Here is a 22119-nt window from a genome sequence, read left to right on the forward strand (position 1 = left end):
TCTGCAGGCATCGGGAAGGCCTGCATCGCCCCAGTCAGGTGGCTGCCATCTCCCATATAGCTCTGACTGTCGTCCTGTAGACTGGGTGGAGGTGGAGGCGGTGGTGGCGGTAGGAACTGACCAACAGCAGGACTAGCTCTCATCCCCTCCAACATGACCCTCATCATGGTCATGTTTTCCAAACGGTTCGCCTCAAGAGCATCCTCTGTGGCCTTCTGGTTCGCTTCCCTAACAGCGTCCATCATTGCCACGTTGGCCAACCTAGCGGCCTCTGCATCTCAGCTAATGCAGTCAGGATTGAGTCGGGTTGACCCTCAGCAATCTCGCGGGTCCTCCTGGAATTTACCATGACTCTGCACAAGTTACACAAATTATCAGTTGATCAGGCCCACGCAATATGATTACATATGCATCGTCATAATAAAATCCAACGAAGCAATCACACAAGATAGACACAACCAAGCATCTTAATTATTACAATACATACAGTCTTTTCCCTAAAAAGTGCTCTGATACCATAAAATATAACACCCCGTATATATCCAGTTTTTTATCATGTCATCGTATTAAGCCACGCTTAATTTAAAAATGCGAAATATCTTTTTCTTTTCAATTATGACGTCATTATCAATTACCAGCTTGATTACTTAATCATTTTTCAAAACATCGCCTGTATGTAAATTGCAAATAGACAACTATCTACACTGAATAACCTCATAACATATATAAGTGAGTATCTAAGTCACGAATCTACAACACGTAGTCCAAACAATATCCTGATACATTATTAATTACAACACCAAAACTAAAAGCGTAAAGTCAAGTCAATGTGGCATGGACAATCCCCATGCTCACCAAATAAACAGCATAGTCAACAAGGTCTCAACAAGGTAATCCATAAATGAAGCTACATCATAAAGCAGTAAACAAGATCCAGCATCCAAGTATAATAGCAAAACAACATAAATAGCATAAGCAGATATCATCAATCAACTAAGCTCTAGCCTCCTGCCACTAAAGGTCTCAACCCCGCATTACCTGAACCTGAAAATGGTGCCCCAAATGTGGGGTGAGATCTCTAAAAAGAAATCTCAGTAAAACAAGGGCCCTCAAAGATCTTCCACCCCAAGCTCACTTACATGTGCAATATAAGTTCAAAAGCCATTTAACAATATAAGTTCCAAAATAGTGCAATGTAACAGATAATCATGTCATGTGTGTTTATACTATTCTACTGATCAGAGAAGTGCAGGAATACATCTATTACCCACACAGTATCAGCCCATGTTGTATTCGCCCACAGGATCGCTCCATGGCCTTCTGTGTAGGCGTCACACCACATACATATCATAAAGCATTTACACTTAACAGCTCCATAGCATTACAATAAAACAGTACATGAAAACACATCATGCATATAAACCATCCCCCCATGGGACATGGTGGAACCAATAATGGCTAAACCGAGGATACGAAAGCTTACCTTTTAAGCAATACGTCCAAACCAAGAGCTCACACTAGCTCAAGCCCACAAACAGCACAATCACAATCTATTTATACAGTAAATAATCATCAATAACCATTGCTCCAGGTTATATTAAGTGATTAAGACTTTCCATATCATTTTAAGTCATTTTAGGCAGTTTCTGCAAGAGGTATTCGAATACTCCCCGATGAGTATTCGAATACTCCTGCTCTCCAGAAAGTATTCGACTACTTTCACTGAAGTATTCGAATACCACATGGTATTTAAATACCCACACCCTAGTATTCGAATACTACCCAGTATTCGACTACTTCTTCAAGGTATCCGAATACTTTTTTCCCCAGAAAAGTATCCTAATACTCCTGCAAGGAGTATTCGACTACCAGTGAACAAGTATTCCAATACTACACGAAAAGTATTCGAATACTTCTTCACCAGAATGCAGAAATACGAACAGTGATCTACATAATCCCCTTTTTAAGGGTCTAAATGCGATTGGGATTCCAATGACTCCCTAAACAGATATTCATTAACATGTTATGAACTCAGAAACACATTTCTTTACTCAAATGATTAAAGTTTCTCTTTTTAACCGATTAAACAAGCTTAAAACCTCAAAATGACAAAGGCTATGATCATAGTATACCTCAAGCTCCAAAACTCCGAAAATGAGACACACAAGGGGCACTCTACACAGCACCAAGGTTCTGACTTTGCCAAGCCACGAAAATACAACACAAGCTTGGACCTTTCCACTCAAAGATGGCTCCAAGAAGCCTCCAATAGCATGAATAATGGCTTACACCAAGGGAAACACCAACTCGGCCCACAAAACCCCCCACAAGACAGAAACCAACTCAGAAACAAGGCACCATTACCTACCCACCATGTACTACTAAGTGTTTACAAGGTTAAGTGTGAAGAAATCTAAGTAAAAAGGTGAGTTCTTGGCCCTCAAACAAGCACAAGGGTCCAAGCTTCAAGGGAAGGGACAATGGCTGAAGAGAATCAGCACTCAAGACACTCACGTAGCAGCCAAATTATGGCATAGGGTTTTGTGCCTTTTAGCTTAAATAGGTCCACTTGAAATAACACACAATATTAACATTAACAGCTACGCTTAGCATTTTAATCCCAAACTTGAGATTTTGAACCTACTCATTTTTCTAAGATTTATCATATTTTTATTTTATTTTTCGCAGCACCTTTCCGGTATGCGCTTTTCCATAGCCAGTATCAATTCTGGCACCAATTCTCATTATTTTAACTTGAAACTTGTTTTACAAGTCCTATATATTATTCTAGTAACATATACCCACTTTTTATAATTTTCCGGGATACTTCATCGGTACGCATTTATACCGAGTAGCAGAACCGGTATCTGCACTTTTCGTCAGAAAAGCGACTTTCAGCAATGTTACTCATTTACCATGATTATTTAAGCTTCATAATAATCATTAGGGTCAATTATGGAATTATTTCCTAATTTCACTTAATTAATTAATTAACTTCCTTAATTAACGGTGCGAGTTCTTACATTCACCCCACATTTTTAGGATTTTGTCCTGAAAATCAGAAACATACCTGTCTTGGAAGTCGGGATACTGTTGCAGAAGCTCGTCCTCTCGCTCCAAAGTGCACTCCTCAGGAGTTCTTCCTGTCCATTGCACTTTGACCATCGGAATGATCTTGCTCCTTAGCTGCTTCTCGCCACGATCGAGAATCTTGAGTGGTCCGACGGGAGTCTTTAGGTTCTCTCAAACCTCCATATCATCCGGATGAACCACGTGCGAAGGATCCGCTACATATTTGCGAAGCTGAGACGCGTGAAACACGTCGTGGATGTTGGCCAAGTTCGGAGGCAAGGTAAGCTGGTAGGCAACAGGTCCTACTCTACCAAATATATGGTAGGGCCCAATGAATCGCGGGCTCAGCTTCCTCACTCCGAGTGCCCGACCAACACCGGTGACAGGTGAAAGTCCCACAAACACGTGCTCACCCTCACTGAACTCAAGTGGACGATGCCTCACATCATAGTAACTCTTCTGACGATTCTGCGCCTGCTTCAGCTTTTCCCTGATCAACTGGATCTGCAGGGTGGTATCTTGGACAAAGTCCAAGCCAATCAAGTCTTTATCTCCAACCTCAGACCAGCAGGTAGGAGACCAACACCTCCTGCCATACAACACCTCGTAGGGTGCCATGCCCAGGCTAGCATGGAAACTGTTGTTGTACGAAAATTCAACCAATGGCAGGTACCTATCCCATGCTGAACCTTGCTCCAAAGTGCAAGCCCTCAACATGTCCTCCAATGTCTGGATGGTCCGCTCAGTCTGTCCGTCAGTCTGAGGGTGATAGGTTGTACCAAAAGCCTCCTGCAGCGCCTCCTAGAACCGAGATGTGAACTTCGGGTCCCTATCACTACTGATACTCTCGGGCACCCCGTGAAGTCTCACAATCTCGCGAACGTATAGTCTGGCCAACTACTCAGTAGTGAAGTTCACCTTTACCGGAAGAAAGTGGGCAGACTTCGTCAATCTGTCCACAATGTCCCATATAGAGTCACAACCAGCCTGAGTCTTCGGCAAACCCACCACGAAGTTTATGGAAATGCTCTCCCATTTCCATTCTGGAATCTCAAGAGGTTGAAGTTTACCAGATGGCTTCTGGTGTTCTATCTTTACCTTCTGGCATATCAGACACTTAGACACAAAAACACCTATGTCCTTCTTCATGCTCGGCCACCAATAATTCCTCTTCAAATCCTGATACATCTTTGAAGCACTAGGGTGGACAGTAAACTGGCCCTTATGAGCCTCTTTCATCACTTCAACAGTCAACGGACCTCGAGGAACCACAATCCTCTTCTGAAAGGTCAACAGTCCATCCTCATCCCAAGACACACCGTCCTTGTTCTTCACATAATCTAGGCACTCTCTCTGCACTTGCGCCTCTTTGATCTTTTCCATGAGCTCGTTCTCAACTTGCACGGTTTCCATTTCGAGAAGTGCACCTCCAAATAAAGAGGTCACCGTCAGATCTCGAAATTGTTCGATGATATCATAATCACCCATGGTCAAACTGGTTAGACTCGCGGATTTTCGACTCAAAGCATCAGCTACCACATTGGCCTTGCCAGGATGGTACTTCAACTCAAAGTCGTAATCCTTTAGATACTACATCCATCTCCTTTTCCTCATGTTCAGCTCCTTCTGATCGAATAGGTACTTTAAACTCTTGTGATCACTGAACACTGCAAACTTCATGCCATAGAGATGATGCCTCCAAATCTTGAAAGCAAACACAATAGCAACCAACTCCAAATCATGAGTCGGGTAGTTCTCCTCATGAGGCTTCAACTGCCTCGAAGCATAGGCAATCACCTTGCCCAACAGCACAAACACACATCCGAGCCCGTTTCCGGAGGCGTCGGTGTATAACTCAACTTCCTCAGCAGGATCGGGAAGGACCAACACAGGTGCAGTAGTCAGTCTCTCCTTCAACTCCTGAAAATATTCCTCACGCTCATGAGTCCACGCAAATGGAGTCTCCTTGTAGGTAAGGCGAGTCAATTGCAGAACTAGCATGGAAAATTCCTTGATGAACCTCTGGTAGTTCCATGCCAAACCCAGAAAACTCCTCACTTTAGTTACCGTCTTGGGCCTCTCCAAATCAAGCACGGCCTCAATCTTGTTCGGATCCACTGTGACTCCCTCTGCAGAAATCACGTGTCCCAAAAACTTTACGGACTTGAGCCAAAATTCACATTTGGAAGGCTTAGCATAAAGCTTTCTCTCCTTCAGCACTTGCAACACAATCTTCAAGTGCTCAACATGTTCCTCCTCAGTCGTGGAGTAAATTAATATGTCGTCAATGAAGACGATCACAAACCGATCCAGGTACGGCTGGAAAATCCTGTTCATGTAATCCCTGAACACTGCAGGTGCATTGGTAAGTCCAAAAGGAATCACTAAATACTCATAGTGACCGTATCTCCAACGAAACGCGGTCTTCGGTACATCCTCCGACTTCACCCGAATCTGATGGTATCCGGACCAGAGATCGATCTTCGAATACACACAAGCACCTTTCAGTTGATCCAATAAATCATCGCGGAAAGGGATACTTGTTCTTGATTGTCACCTTGTTCAACTTCCTGTAGTTGGTGCACAATCGCATAGTCTCGTCTTTCTTTTTCTCAAAAATGACTGGTGCTTTCCATGGAGACACACTCAGTCGAATGAAGCCTTTCCCTGAAAGGTCCTCAATGTGTTTCTTCAGCTCCGCCAACTATGGTGGCGACATCCGATATGGAGCCAATGAAACGTGCCCCACACCAGGAAATAAGTCAATGGAGAACTTTATCTCCCTCTGCGACGAAAACTCAAGAATGTCCTCAGGAAATACCTTGAGGAATTCCTTCACCACAGGAATGCCAGTGATATCCTCCTGTGACCCACTCACCAAACCTCCCAACATGACATAACCGAAAGCCCCTGCTCTCAAGGATCTCCTAGCCTGCAGTAATAAAATGAAAGAAGAGGAATTGGTTGTGGCATCACCCGGAGACATCACAACTCACTTGGCACAACAATCAATCAATGCCCAATTTCTGGACAACCAACCCATGCCCAGAATAATCTCCAAATTGGCCATCGGCAATCCTATCAGATTTACCGAGAACTCACGATCATCCCACTGAAACGCTACATCACGATGAACAGTGGTAGAATCACATTTTTCTCCGGTGGCGGTAGTCACCCGCAACGGTAGAGAAAGCACAAACATGGGCAACTCAAGCCCCACAGCAATTGGGGTAGCAATGAAAGAATACGTAGCCCCGGAGTCAAACAATACATCAACAGAAGATCCACCAATGGAAACAGTTCCTCTGAAAAGGTTCGGAGCTCGGTCCGACTACTGCCGATCCAAAGTGTAAACTCGCCCCATGGCAGGTGGCACAACAGGTGCCGCTGTAGGTGGAAGGGGAACCATCTGTAATGGAACTGCCCGAACGGCTGCAGCTCTCGCTGTGGATGACAGACACTCTCTAGCATAGTGGCCCTCCTTGCTATACTGGAAACATATAGTCTGGTGATGCTCACCGGCAAGTGTACCGATCGCACAAGTAATACAGTGATAAGAAAGTTATCGTCTCCACAGGGATTGGGATCAAATATCAAATAATTATCCTTTTAAGATGGAAGGAATTCAGATGGGTGTGTGAAAGTTGTTGTTGATTTTGAGTAAAAATAAGAACTAAAAGTAAAGACTTATTTTTCCAAGGTTTTTGTTTATGAGAAATAAAACAGAAATTGATTTTGTAAAATATGAGAAAGCATTGTAGCTAGAGTACACTCACCGAATGATTCCCACTTCTTACTTTGGATTGATTTACAATACTCATTTATATAATTACTCAGATAAATTATTATGTAAAAAATTTTAATAGTTAACCCTCAATTCCTTGCAAGGTTAACCCTTTAATCCCAATTGAAACCCCAATTCCTTGCAATGTTCCTCATAGCATTAAGCAATGAATCCAATAATTTAAACATCTGCAATTAAATATACATCTATTCCTAGCATGCATATAAATTGTTATCCTACCCCCTTTCCAGATCAAAAACCCCAATATTCCTATCTAGGGTTCTAACCCTCAAATTATCATCAACTATTAGATTGATCAGTTCTAATAAAGAGAATATAAAATACGCACAGGGTAGAGATAAAGATAATTTATATAAACGAATAATTATAAACCAATCCGTTGTAACAAGGGTTCACATAGGGTTTGTGACCCTAACTACAATAAAAAGAAACTTAGCCAACCATTATCATGACTAAAAATTCAATATTCAACATACACCGATAAATTGGAAAGGGGAAGAAGAAGATGAAATAGCTCCTTACAAGACTCTCTTTGAGCACCACCGTCGTCTCCCTTCAATAGAATAGGATTTGATCCTTAATTCTGTAAAAGGCATCCTATTTATACGCCTCTTTTCCTTCTTCCAAAAATGCCCTTGAACAACACGGTGTATTTTTCCCGTGATCCGACGCAGGTTGGCGCCACTTGGCCCCACGTTTCTGCCAAAGTGTAAAAGTCGTTCTCGTAAACCGGCGTCAGTTGGCGCCATGCCTCTGTCCAAATTGAAAAAGTCGGTGAACTTTCTCGAAAACTGGCGCGGGTTGGTGCCAGTGTGGCGCCAACTCGCCCCGTGCCTATGGAAATTATGCGAAATCGGTACTATTGTTAACCGGAGCGGTTGACACCGGTGTGGCGCCAACTCGCGTCACTTCCAAAACACCGCTGCAAAATTCATAGACTGGCGCGGGTTGGCGCCTGAGTGGCGCCAGTCCGCGCCATGTTGCTGGAATTTGTATTGTGCTACATCCGTGTGGAGTCGCGTCAACAGGCTTTTTACAATTTTGTAATTTTCACTTCTTTTACCTGTATAAACACAACCAATAGGTGAGAAATATCATTGACATAGAAAGAATCAATACAATAAGCAAATATGTAATTAAATTGCTCTTTTATGACTCAATTCTTATCAATTTCAACTTAGAAAAACTACGTTTGCGAGAGGCACATCAAACCATTCCCATATTTAAACGTTGCTGTCCCCAGCAATGTACAAATCTCAATCCAGGAAACAATCACTTGATCTAGCAAAACATTACATAGACACTCTTAGACACAATATGCCATGCATGACTGACCCAATATCATAAATTCCCAACAGTGTCATCAGCTTCTTCAATATACAAGCCTACATTGATTACCCCTCACACAGATAAATAATGTCCACTCAGCACTCAGTGTTTAAGGGTATCATGAGCACTCAATCAATCACAGCTATAACACTACCATAAGCTTGATCATATTCTCATAAATTCTTAAAAATGAAGAATCAAACACATGCAGCAATTGATCAAAAGGACTTCACAGATTGTAACTTGGCCGGGTTAAAGGGTAGGAATATATGGATAGTAGCTCAAACAACAATGAGATTGAAAAACTGATATTATTTCACTTTAACATATTCAACTCAATGGTTTTGCTCCACTAACATTCCCATAGAATTTCGGGAATTAATTCCTTTCAGCCACATTTTATGCACATTCATTTTCTTTTTCTTTTTCTTGTTTTTTCAACTTTTATAAGGGTACAAATGACATCTACATCCCCTACTTACTTGACCTTTGTGGAGCTTACCTCAATTTCTTTGTTTTATTTTCAACACATCAGTAATTCAATCTCAATCAAGGTAAGTCACATGGATATAGGCTAAGCCATCAATCAGGCCACAAGTCATTTATCAACAAATTAAGTTCAAGTTCAAGGGGCTAGCAATGGAAAAATTTCATACAGGTGGGCTATTTTTGGCCATAAGCTAACAAGAACAAAATGCCTTTATCATATCAACCAATGCATGCATAACAGAGAAACAGATCAAGTTCTAGAGTGTTACAATAGTGAGGTCTCTCAACAAGAAAATTCAGTGTTTAACCTCACAGCTATGGTATCAATATAGACTCAAGAAAATTGACCTAAGACATTATTAGAATTTCACAACATTAGTTCAGACAAATGAGCAATCATATAGTCCAATTATACCTATGCAATGTCATGCCAGAATGTCATACAACATACTCCCAAGAATTCAGTCAAGCACATTAACTAGATAAGCATATTTAAACCTGAGAATTGCTTGAAAAACATATCAATATATTTTTTTTATAAAGAGAAACACAAAATAACTAATTAAAATAACTAAGAAAAATTAAAAGAGTTTAGAATATCTCCCCTGATAAAAGAACTGCAGTTCCAAAATGCTTTCCTAAAGCCTACCATTCACAGATTTAAAGAATTGTTGTCCCCAGCAATAATCAAACCAAAAGATGGATGATAAACCTGCACCATGGAACAAACTGTGGCATATAGGATAAACTATAATGCGCACAATAAAGCATCAGAATGTTTGGGAAATTTACCAACTTAAAACAGCAAAGTACTAAAAAGAAAAATAAACTAATATACACTAAATCTCCATCAACAGGGAGACATCAATCATCCTTATCGTCACTCTCCTCCATGACCATCCTCCTAGCAGCATAGAATGGGTCAGGAACAGGATGATACAGCTGTGGATCCATAAATGGCTGTGATGGCATGGGAACATCAACTGAAGCTGGAGCAGGATAAGGGTCTTGATACACATATGGAGGAAGAACTTGTGGGTACACAGGCTGGAATGTCTCAAATGGTACAGTAGGATATGCATGCTCCAAGAAGCGCTGAATATACTCCCCCTGCATAATGATCTTCTCATTCTGAATAGACAGCCGTGAAAGCTGCTGTTGCATTCCATAAAAATCAAAAGTAGGAGGAGGTCCTTGTGGGGCAACCGGATCTTCTTGAGCATCCTGTGCGTCAGGTCCAGAAGGTGGAATAGGCAAACGTGGTACTCGAGGGGAAGCAGGCCTAGTAGCCTCTCGCTCTCGTCTCCTGAACTCAACCTCAAATTTAGTGCAGTGATCCTTGTACATAGCCAAAGTCAGATCAGAGGCAGGCTTAACATCTAGCTCCTCATCTTCAGAGATAAACACCCCTGCTCTAGTACACAGACGAGTAATAAGAGTGTACACAGACGAGTAATAAGAGAAGCAAAGCCCAAAAGTTCTTTCCTTCTACTCCCTTTCACCATATGATAAATTCGATCTGATAAAACTGCAGCAATATTCAATCTCTCTTCCCCAGTAATGATGTACAATAAAGAGGCCCGCTCCATATTCACATCTGAAAGACTAGAAGATGGCAAGATATTTGCATTCACAAAATAATGCCAAAAGCGGCATTCACCAGTCAGCTCTTTCATATGTAACTTTTCAGGGATACCACCAGCTTTATTTTCCCATTTGGAGAATGGGTGGGTAATCCATGTCCTCACCATCTCTGTCAATTGAGGAAAGTCTTCTCGGTACAGCCTGCGTCTTGTAGGCAACATTCTGTTATACAAAGAGACATAGTCACAAGAAGTAGCTTTATTGAAATGTGTCAGAAGGTAGAACTCAATGGTGGCTGCATCAAAACGAATTTCAACTCCTCGAACCCATGAAGTCTTTGTTGATTGTAAATCTTCTAGTTCTGCATTTGCACAGAACTCCTTGACAATTGAGCTCGAGGCTGGTTCAGCATAACCTACCAGAACCTCACATTGCCTTCTTTGGATGGTTCTCAGAATCAGATTATCTTCAGGCATAGCCATATCAATATTCCTTCCAGGAATGAAGCCTTTGTTCTCATAAAGATCATAGAATTTCTTCTGAGCCTCCATCCTCACAAACCTACCTTCATCCAGATTTTGAGAAATTTTCCGCTTCTTTTTCCTGGCATTTGCTGGCTCCTTACCCTTATAGACCTGAAAATCAGAAAAGTGATCCAATACAAAGGGTATAGAAAATATCACTAATCAGATCATATCACAGAACTAATTCCCAGATTTAAGTAAGATCAAATCAGTGAACAAAGGTTCATACACATGTTGAAATTTATGCATATGCTTCTAATCAGAGACCACATGTACATACCATTCCCAGATTTAACCTCTGTTTATATCACAGCAATAAACCCAAATTACTCTCAGATAAAATCACCGAGCAAAATATTCATCACAGCATGGACCAAAATTTCCAGCCTCTCATGGACATATAGAATAGGAAATATTAAATGACCATGGAAGCCAAAAATACCCTCAATGAAACCCACAAAACACTCACATAATATTGTCACACTCACAATACCCAGATACATCATAGATATGTAAATGTACACCAAGTCTTCAAATACTCAGATATAATCTTTTCACAGTTCATTAACCAAAATTAAAATTCAAAAAGAGGAAGAAATTTACCTTGGGTGCCATGATAATGAACAAGATGTGTGTGGTGTGAGGATCTTGTATTGTTTCAAGAAAATAAAAATAAAACAAAATATGGAGAAGGGGAAGAGGGGACGAACAAAGAAGAAGAAGGAAAAAGGAGAATGCAAGAAGAAAATAAAAGAAAAGAGAGAAGAGAAAGAGAGTAGAAGAGAAGAATTAGAGAGAAAAGAAAAAGAAACTGGAAGAAAAGAGGGAGGGGGCGGCATGGAAAAGAAAGGAAGGGGTGGGGGGTATTAGGGCAATAGCTGTAACGCAGCGTTTAAATTTTTTTTTTTTTGGCATGGGTCCGCGCCACTGTGGCGCTAGACCGCGCCATTCCCCTGCTCCGCGCCATTTTTAACGTCACGAGCCTCACGGTTACCTCATTATGTGCCAACAGAATTGATATATTGAGCCACAGAATTTTGTGACACAAGCCCTCCATGATAAAATTTCAACCTTGAACCATTCACCTTGAAAGGTCTATCTTCGTCCAATGGTGATATCTCTATTGTACCATAAGGAAAAACTGTCTTCACCACATAAGGACCAGACCATCTTGATTTCAATTTTCCTGGAAATAACCTCAGACGAGAATTGTACAGCAAAACTTGTTGGCCCGGTTCAAACTCTTTGCGAATAATCCTGTTATCATGCCACTTCTTTGTTTTCTCCTTGTAGATTCTGGCACTCTCACATGCAGAATTACTGAACTCATCAAGCTCAATTAATTGAATTTGTCTTTTCTCAAGAGCTTTTTTTGGATCAAAATTTAGGAACTTGATAGCCCAAAAAGCTTTATGCTCTAACTCCACAGGTAAATGGCAACATTTCCCAAATACCAATTGATAAGGTGACATACCAATAGGAGTTTTAAAAGCAGTCATGTATGCCCACAGTGCATCATCCATCCTCTTAGACCAATCTTTCAACGAATTTCCAACAGTCTTCTCAAGAATCCGCTTCAATTCTATGTTAGAAACCTTTACTTGGCCACTTATTTGAGGATGATAAGGTGTAGCCACCTTATGTTTTACACCATATTTTTCCAGTAGATTATCAAACTGCTTGTTACAAAAATGAGTGCCTCCATCACTAATAATAGCTCTAGGTACTCCAAACCTTGTGAAAATATTCTTCCTCAAGAAATTCACAACCACCTTAGCATCATTAGTGGGAAGAGCTACAGCCTCAGCCCACTTAGAAACATAATCAACAGCAAATAGGATGTACTGGTTGGAATAAGATGAGGGGAATGGTCCCATAAAATCTATCCCCTACACATCAAAAAGTTCTACCTCTAATATGCTATTCAGAGGCATTTCATCCTTGCGGGAAATGTTTCCAGCTCTTTGACACCTGTCACATCTTTCAACATAGTCCCTAGCATCCTTGAATAAAGTGGGCCAATAATAACCACTCTGTAGAACTTTTTGAGCGGTTCTATTACCTCCAAAGTGTCCTCCGTAGTCTGATGCATGGCAATGCCACAAAATCTCATGAACTTCAAATTCTGGTACACACCTCCTTATGATGCCATCAGCACATTGGAAATACAAGTAAGGATCATCCCAATGAAATCTCCTTGCATCTCGTAGGAACTTCTTCTGTTGTTGCCTAGTAAGGTTAGGAGGCAACTCTCTTATCACCTTGTAATTGGCAATATCTGCAAACCATGGAGGTACAAAGATCGCTATCACTCTTTCATCAGGGAAGGTGTCATTTATTTCTTTCTCAGGGCCATCTTGTAATTCCTTCTCCTGAATTCGTGACAAATGATCTGCCACCTTATTTTCTACTCCAGCCTTATCTCTGATCTCCAAGTCAAACTCTTGAAACAAGAGCATCCACCTTAGCAAACGAGGCTTGGCATCCTGCTTATTCATCAAATACTTGATAGCAGAGTGGTCAGTAAAAACAATTAACTTGGAACCCAACAAATAAGATCTAAATTTGTCCAAGGCATATACTACTGCTAGCATTTCTTTTTCAGTCGTGGCATAATTTACTTGTGCCTCATTTAAAATCTTGCTAGCATAGTATATGACATGTAACAATTTATTCCTACGTTGGCCAAGGATTGCACCAATAGCATAAGAACTAGCATCACACATAAGCTCAAAAGGTAAACTCCAATCAGGAGCTACAAAGATAGGAGCTATAGAGAGCTTTTCTTTCAAAAGATCAAAAGCTTTAAAACATGCATCATCAAAATGAAATTCAGAATACTTTTCTAAAAGTTAGCTTAATGGTTTAGCTATCTTAGAAAAGTCTTTGATAAATCTGCTATAAAACCCCGCATGTCCTAGAAAACTTCTAACACTAGTCACATTATTAGGATGAGGAAGTTTTTCAATCAACATCAATTTTGCTTCATCTACCTCAATCCCTTTCTCAGATATCTTATGACCTAAGACAATTCCCTCTTGTACCATAAAATGATATTTTTCCCAGTTAAGTACAAGATTAGTTTCTTGGCATCTTTTTAAAACATGAGTTAAATTATGCAAACATAAATCAAAACAAGAGCCAAAAACGGAAAAGTCATCCATAAATACCTCAAGATTTTTCTCCACCATGTCAGAAAAGATGGAGAGCATGCACCTCTGAAATGTGACAGGTGCATTACATAGACTGAACAGCATCCGTCTATAAGCAAAGACTCCACAAGGGCAGGTGAAGGTTGTTTTCTCCTGGTCTTCTGGTGCCACTGGGATTTGGTTGTAACCAGAATATCCATCCAGGAAACAGTAATAAGTGTGACACGCCAATCTTTCCAACATCTGATCAACAAAAGGAAGTGGGAAGTGATCCTTCCTTGTGGCAGCATTCAACCTCCGGTAATCCACACACATTCTCCAACCAGCAATGGTTCTAGTTGGAATAAGTTCATTTTTCTCATTGTGGACTACAGTGATACCTCCCTTTTTCGGAACAGTTTGCACTGGGCTCACCCAAGAAGTATCCGAAATTGGGTAAATCATACCAGCATCAAGAAGTTTCACCACTTCTTTTCTCACCACCTCCTTCATTGTTGGATTAAGCCTCCTTTGAGGCTGCCTTACTGGTCTAACCTCTTCCTCCATGAGGATTTTGTGAGTACAAAATGAGGGATTAATACCCTTCAAATCAGAAATTGACCACCCTATGGCAGTCTTATGTTCTTTCAGCACTTCAATCAGTTTTCTTTCTTGCTCAGAAGACAATTCCTTATTAATGATAACTGGGTAAGTCTCCTCATCACCCAAGAATATATATTTAAGAGTTTCAGGAAGCTCCTTCAACTCCACTTTTGGGGCACCATCTTCTTTGTCAGAATCTTTCTTCTCAAGAACTTCAAACACCTCATTTATTTCTTCCTTAAGAGGAACCATTTCATGCGCTTCAAGTTCTTCACCAGACTTTTGACTAGAAGATATTTCTTCTTCCACCACTTGCTCTAGAATATCAAGTCTAAAACAATCGCCCTTATCGGAAGATTATTTCATGGTGTCAAAGACGTTGATGGTGATGGTCTCATCATTCATCCTTAACTCAAGCTTACCATTTTCAACATCAATCATGGCCCGAGCAGTAGCCAAGAAAGGTCTACCCAATAACAGAGGCATTTCAGTACCCTCTTTCATATCCAACACCACAAAATCTGCTGGGAAGATGAACTTATCCACTTTAACAAGAACATCTTCAATAATTCCACTCGGTCTCCTCAAAGATCTATCAGAAAGTTGAAGAGAAACCATAATGGGTTTTAATTCAGTAATTCCCAGAGATTTACAAACAGATAACGGCATCAGATTAATACTTGCCCCAAGATCACACAATGCTCTGCCGACATTAGTATTACCAATAGCAATTTGAATATTGAAGCTCCCTGGATCACTAAGCTTGGGTGGAAACTTCTTCGGTATTATGGCACTACACTCCTTAGTGAGTGTTACTGTCTGGCATTCATGCAGCTTGTGTTTTCTTGATAACAAGTCCTTCATAAACTTGGCATACTTGGGCATATTAGCCAAAGCTTCAGCAAAAGGTATATTTACATGCAACTTCTTGAAGATATCAAGAAATCTTGCATATTGCTGCTAGGGAAGGTACCTAGAGTTCTCTCAGCAAATTGTTTAGCTAGTTGGCCAATTTGATTCTCCAAGTTTCTGATAGAGGCATTCGTATTCTTTGTCTTAGCTCTAGTCTCTTCCATAAAAGTATTGGAATGTTGAGCCATTTGTCCCACTAGCTTCTCCAAGTCAGAAGGTTCCTTAGACTGAACTGGTGGTGGTTGCAAATAATTGTTAGACTTGAAATCAAGACCACTCCCCTGCATCTTCCTCTGAAAGTTATTATTTCCAGAAGGAAAATTCTGATTCCTTGGAATATTTTGTGGTAGAGGTCTATGATCATACCAAATGCCATTCACATGCACTTGTTGAGGAGGATCAGACGACAACAAAGAAGGACATTCATTAGATTCATGATTGTCCTTGCAATATTCACAAAAAACTGAAGCAGCTTGAGCTTGGACACTAGAGAGCTGCATCTTATCAAGCCTCGAGGTCAAATTTGCCATTTGCTGAGATAATAATTTATTCTCAGCCAACACAACATCATTACCTTCCAGCTGAAGGATACCTCTCTTAGGCTTGGATGACAAACCTTCATTCTCATTTGCAGCCATTCTTTCAATCAGCTCAAAAGCCTCATTTGCTCTCAAGGATTTAATACTGCCACCTGCTGCACCATTCAACACCATCTGCACTTCAGGTTTACAACCATCGAAGAAAATTCTCACTTGATTACCAGCTGTCAAGTTATAATGAGGGCACCTCCTCAGTAAATCCTTGAATCGGTTCCATGATGCACACATCGTTTCACCCTCTGATTGAGTGAAATTGGTGATATCATTAACCATCTGGTTGTATCTCTCCATCGAGAAGAATTCAGCAAAGAACTTCTGAGATAAATCATCCCATGTAGGAATACTTCCTGCAGGCTGCCTTTCCAACCAACTAAGAGCCTTTCCTTTAACAGCAAAAGGGAACAACCTCAACCGGATTGCATCATTAGACACCTGAGGGTGTTTGGTTGAGTCACAGATCATCAAGAATCTGTTAATAAACCTGTGCGGATCTTCACTCTTCTCTCCTCCAAACGGAGCTCTCTCCACCAATTGAATATGGGAAGATTTGAGCTCCCAATTGTTGTTGGCAACGTTAGGCTGAACAATGCTCGAGTTGGGCCTGTTGAACGAGGGAGTCAGAATAGTATCCATGAATAGATTATCTGCATCATTATTTTCTGCCATGGTTTGTGCTTCTTCAGACAGAATCTCTAACTCGTTGAAAGCAAGCTTCTTCCAAGCAAGTTTTCTGTTTCTCTTTTCAGTCTTTGTAATCTCCAAATCAAGTGGAAATTCTGGAATTTTACCTCGCATACAGCTCCGAAAAAATATTAGTAGCACTGTTTAAATATCACACAAAAATAAAAATAAAAATAAAATCCAATCTTAAAGATCAAGATTATATGATATAAGAAACGTCAATCTCCGGCAACGGAGCCAAAAACTCGATGCTCACCGGCAAGTGTACCGATCGCACAAGTAATACAGTGATAAGAAAGTTATCGTCTCCACAAGGATTGGGATCAAATATCAAATAATGGAAGGAATTCAGATGGGTGTATGAAAGTTGTTGATTTTGAGTAAAAATAAGAACTAAAAGTAAAGACTTATTTTTCCAAGGTTTGTGTTTATGAGAAATAAAACAGAAATTGATTTTGTAAAATATGATAAAGCATTGTAGCTAGAGTACACTCACCGAATGATTCCCACTTCTTACTTTGGATTGATTTACAATACTCATTTATATAATTACTCAGATAAATTATTATCTAAAAATATTTAATAGTTAACCCTCAATTTCTTGCAAGGTTAATCCTTTAATCCCAATTGGAACCTCAATTCCTTGCAATGTTCCTCAAGGCATTAAGCAATGAATCCAATAATTTAAACATCTGCAATTAAATATACATCTATTCCTAGCATGCATATAAATTGTTATCCTATCCCCTTTCAAGATCAAAAACCCTAATATTCCTATCTAGGGTTCTAAACCTCAGATTATCATCACCTATTAGATTGATTAGTTCTAATAAAGAGAATATAAAATACGCACAGGGTAGAGATAAAGATAATTTATATAAACGAATAATTAAAACCAATCCGTTGTAACAAGAGTTCACATAGAGTTTGTGACCCTAACTACAATAAAAAGAAACTTAGCCAACCATTATCATGACTAAAAATTCAATATTCAACATACACCGATAAATTGGAAAGGGGAAGAAGAAGATGAAATAGCTCCTTGCAAGACTCTCTCTGAGCACCACCGTCGTCTCCCTTCAATAGAATAGGATTCGATCCTTAAATCTGTAAAAGGCATCCTATTTATACGCCTCTTTTCCTTCTTCCAAAAATGCCCTTGACTAACACGGTGTATTTTTCTCGTGAACCGGCACAGGTTGGCGCCGCGTTTCTGCCAAAGTGTAAAAGTCGTTCTCGCAAACCGGCACCAGTTGGCGCCGGTGTGGCGCCAGTCGGTGCCATGCCTTTATACAAATTGAAAAAGCCGGTGAACTTTCATGAAAACTAGCGCGGGTCGGAGCCAGTGTGGCGCCAACTCGCGCCATGCCTCTGGAAATTATGCGAAATCGGTACTGTTGTTAACCGGCGCGGGTTGGCACCAGTGTGGCGCCAAGTTGCGCCACTTCCAAAACACTGCTGCAAAATTCGTAGATTGGCGCGGGTTGGCGCCAGTCCGCGCCATGTTGCTGGAATTTCTACTGTGCTACACCCGTGTGGAGTCGCGTCAACAGGCTTTTTACAATTTTGTAATTTTCACTTCTTTTACCTGTATAAACACAACCAATAGGTGAGAAATATCATTGACATAGAAAGAATCAATATAATAAGCAAATATGTATTTACATTGCTCTTTTATGACTCAATTCTTATCAATTTCAACTTAGAAAAACTACATTTGCCAGAGGCACATCATCTGGCCTGTAGAACACGGCCCCAGATGAACCCTCCCACATCCCGTGCATCTGGGAGTAGAAAGTCTCGCTGTACTCCCTTGGGTGGAAATTCTCTTGAACTGATTTGGCGCTTGCCTAGCCACCAACTGCTTACCCTTGCCATTCCCGACAAACTTCCTGTCTCTCCAAGAAGTGGAACCACCAGTTCCCTTCGTCTCAGCAATCTTGGCCCTCTTGGCCTTTCTCGTAATGCAAACATCCTCAATGTCCTTACACTGTTGTACCAGTGTACCAAAATCTCTCGATGCAGCTCCAGCAATATGCTCTGCAGTCACCTCACTAAGTCCCCTGCGGAACTTAGCAGCCAAAAAGGTCGGAGTGGGCATAGCCATCTGAAAGTGGGCAAACTTCACAAGCTCATTAAACTTGGCCAGGTACTCGTCAACAGACATCAAGCCCTGCACCAATCTATCAAACTCCCCTGCTTCTTCTCATGCGCATCGTAAGGGAAGTATCTGCCCAAAAAGCAGTCCTCGAAGAATGGCCATGTCATAACATGACCGTGCATCTCATAGGCACGAGAGGTGTTCATCCACCACTCATGTGCATCGCCCTCCAGCATGTAAGTGGCAAACATGAGCTTCTACGGGTCAGTACACTGCATCTCCCAGAAGATCTTCTCCAATGCCTGCAGCCATCTGCAGCAGCAATAGGATCAAGCGACCCATCGAAGGAAAGTGGCTTATTGTTGGGTGGTTGACTGATGGTGGAAAAATATAAGTTCTGATAGGGGACGTTCCTCTGTTCTTGCAGAACATAGATTCGTCCTTTAGTTCCAACCCAAGTGCGCAAGTGCACGCATCAAGTAATAAAGGGAGTATTAATGCCCAAATTATCGTTCCCACGAGGATAGAGTGCTAATTATTGTTTTATCACTGTTTATAAAGAATGAAAATGATAAGAAAAGTTAGTAAATGAACTGTCTGGTCAAACGTTCCCTACTGTCTTGACAACATTCCTCAGGAATAGTAGGTTTAATCTGATGGAAAACAGTTGCTCGTTGCATTATGTATGTGATCCTTCCTATTTAGAAGAAGGTGAGATAATAATCATTGGAGTTTTTATAAGTACTAAATAAAATAAAATAAAAACTACTAAAACAGAAATAACTATAATCAAGAGACAACAGGGTGGTGGTTAAAACAGTTTAACAGAAGGAACGGATTCACTGCTTCACTCTTAAAGGGGTTGTTTTCTCTACTCAAGACTTAGCACCTTTTGGCTTTGTCCCAGTTTCTTTGCCTGCCAACTCTGATTCCTCAGCTCATGGTCTAGATGGCTCACAAGTTTCCATATTCCTACGGCTCCCTTGACTCCAACAGGTACTTAGTTCAGAACCTTAAAATGGACGAGTTGGCCCCTTATTCCTAAGGTGACCAGTAGCGTTTTTGCCATGACATCTACCTTCCCCAATGGCTAAGCTGTCTGAAATCCCTTCCTTATGGAAGTTCCTTTCTCAGTATGTACCCAATTTCTATTGGCGCACAATGAATATAGCTTACTTAGCCAAAGAAATACAAAAATCTTCGGTCAAGAGTTTTGAAAACAGTTCTTTAAGAGTTTCACAGTTTACCCGTCCCACAGATAGTTTAAACCTAATTATTCTCAACTGAGATCACATAGACCCGAGATTCAGTCAAGAGATAACGATTGGAACGAATAGAAAACACTTATATTAATTTAAAAGACAGTTTACAAAAAGAAACAGAAAATGGAGAAAGATGGGTATTTGCTCGTGAGGAGTCTTGATGGTTGTTTACAGAGAAGAGAAGAGGGGTTGTCACTTAACTACAGTTATAACTTAAAATTCAACTAACTTACTAACTACTACTAAGTGATCTCTTCCTATCGGACTGCAAACCCTCCAGGATTCGATGATGTTTTTGTGTGAGGGTGGTCCTATTTATAGCTGGAAGAGGAGTGGCAAGACTGTAATTCCTTTGGAGCTAGTTGCTTGAATGAGGGGACGAGACTGTGGCAGCAGAGTGTGAAGCTTGCATGGAACATGATTTGGTGATGATTAGTCGTTGTTTGCAGACCTTCCCATGCTTTGCTTTTGTTTTCAGCCAATGAGAACTCTTGATTCTCTGCTCTTCACATTTCCAACTGCTCAGTTGGTGCACCGCCTTGCTTTTTAGAAGTCTTTAACTCTACGTTACCTGCAAAGTGTACAGAAGCATTAAATGAATGGAGCAGGTGCATTAAATGCGTCTCAGTCTGTTCCCCTTTTAATATATTTTAAAGGAATACGTTACCATTCGTTCTCCCACTGTGTTTTTGTCACAAATGTGTAAAACAAGTGATTTTCATGCTGAAGTTGCTCATCAGATGAGGGAACGTATGGTATTTTGCCATCAAAATGGGCTTAGATGGGAACGAATTTACGTCCCATCACTTATGCTTGCAGAATGCATAAAGTCGGCGGTCTATAATATCGTGATCCTCAGCAGGCTCCACATAGGGCTCCATCACCCCAGTAACAGGACCAGTGCCCTCAACATGGCTCTGGCTGTCGTCCTGAAGACTAGGTGGAGGCGGTGGTGGTGGTGGGAACTGACCCTCATTGCGGCCAGCCCGCATCTCCTCCAACATGACCCTCATCATGGTCATGTTTGCCAATCTGCTTGCCTCAAGGACATCCACTGTGGCCTTCCGGTTCGCCTCTCGAACGGTGTCCATCATCGCCACATTGGCCAATCTAGTGGCCTCTTGATCGGCTAGTCTAGCCGCCTGCATCTCAGCCAATGCAGTCAGGAAAGGATTCGGCTGATCCTCAGTGGTCCCATGGTTCCTCCTAGATAGTACCATGACTCTGCACAAGTTACACAAAGAATGAGTTGATCAGACCCACACAATGTGGTCACATATGCATTATCATAGCAAAATCCAACAGAGAAAACACACAAGACAGACTCGCAACCAAACATCCTAAGTTATTGCAATACATACAGGCTTTTCCCTAGAAAGTGCTCTGATACCATAAAATGTAACACCCCGTGTATACCCGGTTTGTTAATATGCCATCGTATTAAGCCACGCTTAATTAAAATACAGAATATTCTTATTCTTTTCAATTATGACGTCATTATCCTTACCAAGTTGAATTACTTATTCATTTTCAAAACATTTCCTGTATGTAAATGCAAAAGACAGATATCTATACTGAATAACCTTATAACATAATTGAGATCATTAACTGAGTCTCTAGTCACGGCACTACAACACGTAAGGCGGACAACCCTGATAGTTTATACAACTCAAATCTAAACAATACAAAGCAAATGTGGCATGGACAATCCCTATGCTCACCAAATAAGGCAACAAGGCCCAACAACAGTCTCAATCAAATAATATGACAGTAAAGATAAAGCAATGTCAGCATCCAGCAAAACATCATAATAGCATGCAATCAGCTAAGCTCCGGCCTCTTGCTGCTAGAGGTCTCAACCCCCTGTTAGTATTTGGGTGTCCTAGAGACAATCTTATGATTAAATAAGGACATAGATGTAGACCTTTTTTTAATATTGTCGAAAATAAATAAAAGCACTCTTTATCTTGTTTCATAATTCTGTCTCGATATTAATGTTAATATATTATGAATAACTTGATAAACCC

General features: G+C 40.8%; 1 non-coding gene across 1 annotated transcript; it reads left to right on the top strand.

Annotated features, from left to right (window-relative positions):
* The first annotated feature begins 16217 nt into the window (after positions 1 to 16217).
* Positions 16218 to 16321, top strand: LOC133316917 (small nucleolar RNA R71). The gene has a single exon (XR_009752264.1). It is a non-coding gene; the product is annotated as a small nucleolar RNA R71 (small nucleolar RNA).
* The last annotated feature ends 5798 nt before the right edge of the window (positions 16322 to 22119 follow it).

This window comes from Gastrolobium bilobum, unplaced genomic scaffold (genome assembly GCF_033153095.1).
Source record: "Gastrolobium bilobum isolate Gb01-03AN ecotype WA unplaced genomic scaffold, APGP_CSIRO_Gbil_v1 utg822, whole genome shotgun sequence".
In the NCBI taxonomy this organism is placed as follows: Eukaryota; Viridiplantae; Streptophyta; class Magnoliopsida; order Fabales; family Fabaceae; genus Gastrolobium; species Gastrolobium bilobum.